The 6,581-nt window shown below is 34.6% G+C and overlaps 1 long non-coding RNA gene across 1 annotated transcript; it reads right to left on the bottom strand.

Moving 5' to 3' along the window:
* Positions 1-318: 318 nt before the first annotated feature.
* Positions 319-4,631, bottom strand: LOC108544359 (uncharacterized). Its single transcript, XR_001889812.1, has 2 exons — positions 4,553-4,631; positions 319-473 (listed from the first exon to the last, which is right to left on the bottom strand). It is a non-coding gene; the product is annotated as an uncharacterized LOC108544359 (long non-coding RNA).
* Between the last annotated feature and the right edge of the window lie 1,950 nt (positions 4,632-6,581).

Raw genomic sequence — 6,581 nt, forward strand, 5'->3', positions numbered from 1 at the left:
TATTGAATACTTTGAACAAATGTAAGCTATTTTAAAACACATGTACAATGTGTAAAAAGGTTTATTCAAAAATAAACAACTTTTCTGCTGTTAAAGCAGTCATATTCTCAAAGGGGAAAAATACTGAAAATAATAAAGTAATAAAATGAGTGCAGAAAACAGTACCAGTTAAACTACAAGCTTAAGCCTCTATAAGAGTTCAGCAAACTTTTCTTTAATAGGCCAGATAGAAAATATTTTAGGTTTCACGAGCCATATGTTCTTTATTGCAACTACTCAAACTTAGCCCTTGTAGATTAAAAACAGCCATAAACAATATATAAGCAAATGAATAGCTTCATTCCAATTAAAAACTTATTCACCAAAACTGGTGTGGTCAGATTTGGTCTGCAGCCATTAGTTTGCCTATCTCTGCTCCACAATCCTGAAATTGTGCTAGATACCATACAACTCTTCATTTTTAAATGTAAGCTCTATTTTTTAAAAAATGAGAATGTAAAACAATCAGAACCAGAATATACACATTTTTTGTCTTTTAGCAATATTTGGCCATATTGACTCTGACAATTAGTCGAGATCAAATAGGTTATTATGAACTTTTTGCCTTAAATCTTACCGCATGAAATAATCCAATGAAACTTATGGATAATACTTTACTACTCTAAATTCCAACATAGACGTATTCCATACTCAATATATCCCAACAAGAAATGAGTGAAAAGTTTAGCATATCGGATAAAAATGCCTTTGATCAATTTGAAAGGATAGATTTTGTCAAAGGTCTTTTAGCTGAGTGACAAGTCCTACTTTATTAAACCTCATCCGACTACTGCTTCTCATTGATACTGGCAGGAGAGAAGGCTGACAGAAAGGGAAAAGGGTATATCACAGGAAGTGGAGTATGTATAATAAAGCACACAGGAAAAGAGAAACATAATGGAAAAGTGCTAAGGTTTACACCAAAGACAGTGGAAACAACTAGTTTTCTATGCCACAAAATGCTTTTGCCTGGTATTTCATCATTTCTCTCTTTCCTAACATATCAGCAAGTCATTGTGTGGTAGTTTCAAAACTGCAAGTAACTTGGTAATATGTAAGTGCTGTCATGCAGTAAGGTTCCAACTCAGTGACCTAGAAATGGTTCAACTACAATCACAGATACATATTATCTATAGGTGTATAATTTTAGGGATATAAATTATATAACTTTTATTCTAGATTGATAGTTCTAAGATAGACATTTATAAATGTTTATGCCATTAGTCAATCTATTCTCAATAACAGTTACATCTTTGCTAAAGTGCTGTTTCTTCATTTAATAACACTGTAACAATGTATTTCAATTGTTTCACTTATGAATGTATTATGTGCTCTAATATGCTGGGCATTGATTCCTTCTTAAAGCATATATTATCTCTAACAAAATGCTATTAATTTACAAATCAATTGTAGCATGATGGGAAAGTTCAGAAGACAGAGGCAGAAGAGATTTCAGGCCTTACGTCTGATCCTTATTAGCTGTGTGATACTGAGTAGGTCATAACTTCTGAGCTATTTCATCTGTAAAATATAGGAAAGAATTTGCTCCACCTCTTCTCATGGTTGTTTTGAGGATCTTATAAGACATTTGTGAGCAACTTATATGCTACCAAATGCTATACAAAATTTAAATTATGATTATTTTCCAAATCCCCCTTATGGATAAATAAAAGCCATTTACTAAGTTGATAATTTAACAACTCAGAAAATAAATAACTATTTCATCACATTCATAATCATTAACATGTAACTGGTAGGCTAAGTAGATCTAAGGCCAAAGATCTCCATGTATTCAAACAAATGCAAAAACTCAATATACACTTATCCATTTATGCCTTAGGCATTAATTGGTATCTTAAACATATTAGATGTGTACTTTCTCCTGGGAAAAATATCTGTTTATACCTAGTGTGCATATAGCTAAAGCAGAATGAGTAAATCTCTGCTGAATTATCATGAAAGACAAGAATTTCCTTGTGACTGCAGTTTGTCTTCTTGCCTCAGTAAATTTACATGTATCACTTTGATACTTAGCTGGGGTAAAAAAAAGTCTTCAAATATCATTACATTGTTAAGTTTTATAAATCACATCTCAGGCTTTATTTACACAATTCAACAACTAAATCAGAAAAGCATTTTAAGATTTAATATTCGTAAATCTTAAATCAATATCATTATTCTTTCTTGGAGATTTCGTATATTTCTGAGCAAGGCAAAGATTTGAGGAAATGTCTTTAAGAGAATAATTTCATTTTGAAAAATTCTAAAAAATCTTGGAACTTCCAGCTAATCATTGGCTAACTGGACGCTCTAAGTTCTCTGGGTGTGACTCCCAGACAGCAAAAGAAGGGGGAGGCTTGAAAATGGGGTGTGGACACTAGGATCCCCAGAACTACTTACTAAGTTTCCAGTTGGAGGGTCTAAGGTTGAGAACTCCACTTTCCAGTCATTTCTTTTCTCCATCCTTCTAAGGAATGGGTTTATGTAAACCTATCTGTGTACATGTGTATTGAGGAGAGATGTCAAATATAAGCCATTTGAATGTGTAGTTCAAAGGGCTGTTTTCAATAATGATGTTAATAGGTCAATCAAAAATAAGGTTGAGACTCTGATCAGGAGTAGCTTAGACTATAATGGGAATTAATTCTCCCTCCTATCCAATTTGTGGTATGTAAGAAAAAAAAATGGAAAAGGCACCCTGGGAACTTGGGCTTTCCAAATTATGACAGGTTATTTTCCCCATGTGAAAGCCCTGCAGATCAGCTCTAACTGGTTATGCATGCCTTCAAGTAATATGGTGCCAGCTGCTGTGGTATTGGCTTTTTAAAGGAGTATAGATACATTCCAGATGAAATCAGGTACATTATAGAGACAGAATCTCTGAGACCTTACTCTCGACATGGGTTTTCTAAATTACAAAATAAATATTTTCTCCCAAGTCACTGCTATTTGAGTAGAAGGCACCCTTTTGGGAAATTACACTATGCAATAAATTACAATTTGATACTTTTTTCAGAGGTAGATTTTCTTATTTATGCTTTACTTCTTATCCTTTTAAGGGTATAATGAACCATTTGTTATACTCTAAAGAAAATATAATACAACTGATAGAAATAGCAATGAACATCAGAAATATTTTTATGATATCAAACAGCTTAAAATAGCAAATAAATCCTTTAAAAATCCTCTTAGCAGGTGTGGTGGCTCACTCCTGTAATGCCAGCACTTTGGGAGGCCGGGGTGGGTGAATCACTTGAGCTCAGGAATTTGAGACCATCCTAGACAATATGGTGAAACCTGTCTCTACAGAAAATACAAAATTAGCTGAGCATGGTGGCCCAGGCTTGTGGTCCCACATACTCAGGAAGCTGACGTGGGAGGATCCCCTGGGGCCTCGGAGACAGAAGCTGCAGTGAGCCATGGTCATGCCACTGCACTCAGCCTGGGCAACAGAGAAAGACTCTGTCTCAAAAAGAAAAAAGAAAAAAAAAAAAAAAAACCCTCTTAATTTTCTATTATAACAGGCAGAAGTTGCAGTGAGCCATGGTCATGCCACTGCACTGCGCCTGGGCAACAGAGAAAGAATCTGTCTCAAAAAGAAGAAGAAGAAAAAAAAAGCCCTCCTAATTTTCTATTATAACATGTCTATGCATGATAAAATCGGGTCAGAGTATTTTTAAGTTAGAGGACAGCTCAACTCCCATGCCAAGTAGCTCTGTATTTAGTAATATGATTCCTTTTGTACTTTTGTCAGATAACTTGCTTTCTATCATTATCATTAGCAGAACTTTACCACTTGTTTTAAATCCTTCACTCCCCCATCACTACCACGCTCTTATATTCTCTCCATCTGGCCCTAACACTTCTCAATTCCACTTTTATATTTTTCTTTTTCTAGACAGTCTCGCTCTGCTGCCCAGGCTGGAGTGCAATAGTGCAATCATAACTCACTGCAGCCTCGAACACCTGATCATCCTCTAGCCTTAGCCTCCTGAGTAGCTAGAACTATAGCTGCATTCCAACAAGCTCAGTTTATTTTTTTATTATTGTTTGTAGAGATGGAGTCTTGCTATGTTTTCCAGGAGTCCTGCTATGTTTTCCAGGCTAGTCTGAAACTCCTGTACCTCAAGTGATCCTCCCACCTCAACCTTCCAAAGGGTTGGGTTACAGGCATGAACCACTGCATCCTGACCCAATTTTTATATTTTTCTAACAATGTTTCACTGATTGTGCCAATGAATGAATAATAAATAAGATTTTGATTTAAAAACTCCTATGGTTTTGCTTGGGATTGTTGTATTTGAAAAAGCTATGTTTAAGCCTATTTAAAATTGTAAGAAAATTTCATGTAATGATAATGATCTTTATTTCATAAAACTATTCAGATATTTTCTATCAAAATCCTATACAGGTATTTTCCCCTAACACTATGAAATATATCTCAGCTTGGGGCTACATTTTCATCACTATTTCAACTAGATTTATTGATTAATTTAAGTAGTTTAATACCTACTATTATCAAAGATGTTTATTTTAAAGTGGCATTAACTTTCAGACTAAAAAAAGAAAAGCTTATCTTTTATTTTCAATTTACCAGATGTTATAGTCCCTACAGTGATAATGTTAGCAATATGGTATTAAGGTATAGAAATTGTGTTTTGTGATGTAACAGATAGGGTCTTTTATAAAGGCTCCATTATGCCTCCTGAGAAAATGAATTGACATGCTCAGCCCATCGCCCCTGCTTTCGGTCTACCTCACAAAGCTGTTATCTCTTTTATTTCTGCTAGATAATCACAAAATTTTCAAAGGACCGTTTTGTTGATTTTCCCAAATCTCTCAAACTTTTACAATATTAAATCACTGTCGTATTTGCATATGAATACCTTGTAACAGTTTTTCTTTTTATAGGTACTGTGGTGGTAGCTATCAGCCCTGGGAATTAATCCAAATAACAGCCTCTGAAGATGGCCCTCTTTGGTATCTAATCAAAAGCATCAACACCATGACAGCAGCCCTGCTGGGAATCCTGTCAGATTTCATTTATCTGAACACAGTGGATAAGTGAGCCAATAGATAAATGCTTTGAAATAACCACTTCTTCATTTTTTCATTGCATTGCCACCATGATTTTGTAATGAAAATATAAACCAGTTAATAGGTATTTGCACTGAATGTATGATGTAATTCCATCTTACCCTTCTTTGGTTATGGTGAACCATCTTTTCAAAGGCTAATTTGAAGTTATATTTTATAACTTTAAAAAACCAGCATTGTCCAGAAAAATTTACCCTCATCACACTTATCAATACTATTTGCTATTCCTGCAAGGTCTTTCCGATTTCTTCTAACAAGCCACAGCAAATGACATTTCTTTTAGGCTTAACTAGTCTATTGGTTCTAGGTACATGATTCTTAACACATTCTGGAAAACTTCACATTGGAACATCAAAGGCTACAAAATGTGTCATAAGACAGATGTCCTCCCCAGTACCAAGAAGACTCATTGAGCATCCACTGATCACACACAAGGCAATAGAGCTGGGCAAAAACCCCACCCATAAGATGCTTATAGTAGTCTAGTTGTTGAAGTAAGACATAAGTGCATGAAAGAGCTAACGAATGATTCTATGCGTATATAATAATATGAGAATTTAAGAAACAGAAAACAAATGTATAAAGAGTTAGAGAAGATCTCATGCTGGAATAATCAAGAAATACTTCACTACAGCCACCCTCAAGTGAAGCTTTGAGTCCTGAACCACAGGAGGTTGGCAGGACAAATGAGTGGAAATTATTTCAATCAAGAAGTCATCATAAAGTTCAAAAAGCACAGTTTTGAAACCAGTGCCAATATGAGAGCAGAAGACCAAAGTATGTTCTGGAAAAATATAAACAAAACAAAACTCATGACCAAATATGGGCTTTCTTTTGGCAGTTACTGAAAAAAAAAAAAAAAAATTAGATATGCAAACATGTTGGAGAGCCTTTCAAACCAGATAGTATGGAAAGTGGAAGATACATTGACATGTAGGGATACAATACAAACGTAATACAAAAATTTGAGAAATTCTATACAAAAATAGACAATGACTAAATTACTAACTTATTTGGTACTGTATTCTCATCTTTTAAATTTGGAGGTTGGATAAAATAATTCCAGATACCCCCCACCCCTCCAACTCTGTCATATCAAGGACATACTCAGCCCCAAACCCTGCAATATTCAAAGATAATCTGCAAAGTGTATGTAGAAAAAAATCTATTTTTTCCAAGTAGTGAAGTCAAGAAGGGCTTAATGGGAATTGTGGTACGTTGCATAGCATCATAAAGTGTCACAGGAATTTAGACAAGCAAAATGGGAAACAAGGGTATTCAAGACATAGAAACAGTGCAAATTTGATGATTGTTTTTCATTTTCCCTTTATTCTAGAAAATTATCTTCTATCATACACAGTAGAAGATGAATTCAAGTATCTTATTTCCTGTGAGCTGAAATGTTTTGCTTTTTGTAGGTCATCTTTCTGGGTACAAAAGTTTTA

This window comes from Rhinopithecus bieti, unplaced genomic scaffold (assembly GCF_001698545.2).
Source record: "Rhinopithecus bieti isolate Rb0 unplaced genomic scaffold, ASM169854v2 scaffold_26397, whole genome shotgun sequence".
Taxonomy (NCBI): domain Eukaryota; kingdom Metazoa; phylum Chordata; class Mammalia; order Primates; family Cercopithecidae; genus Rhinopithecus; species Rhinopithecus bieti.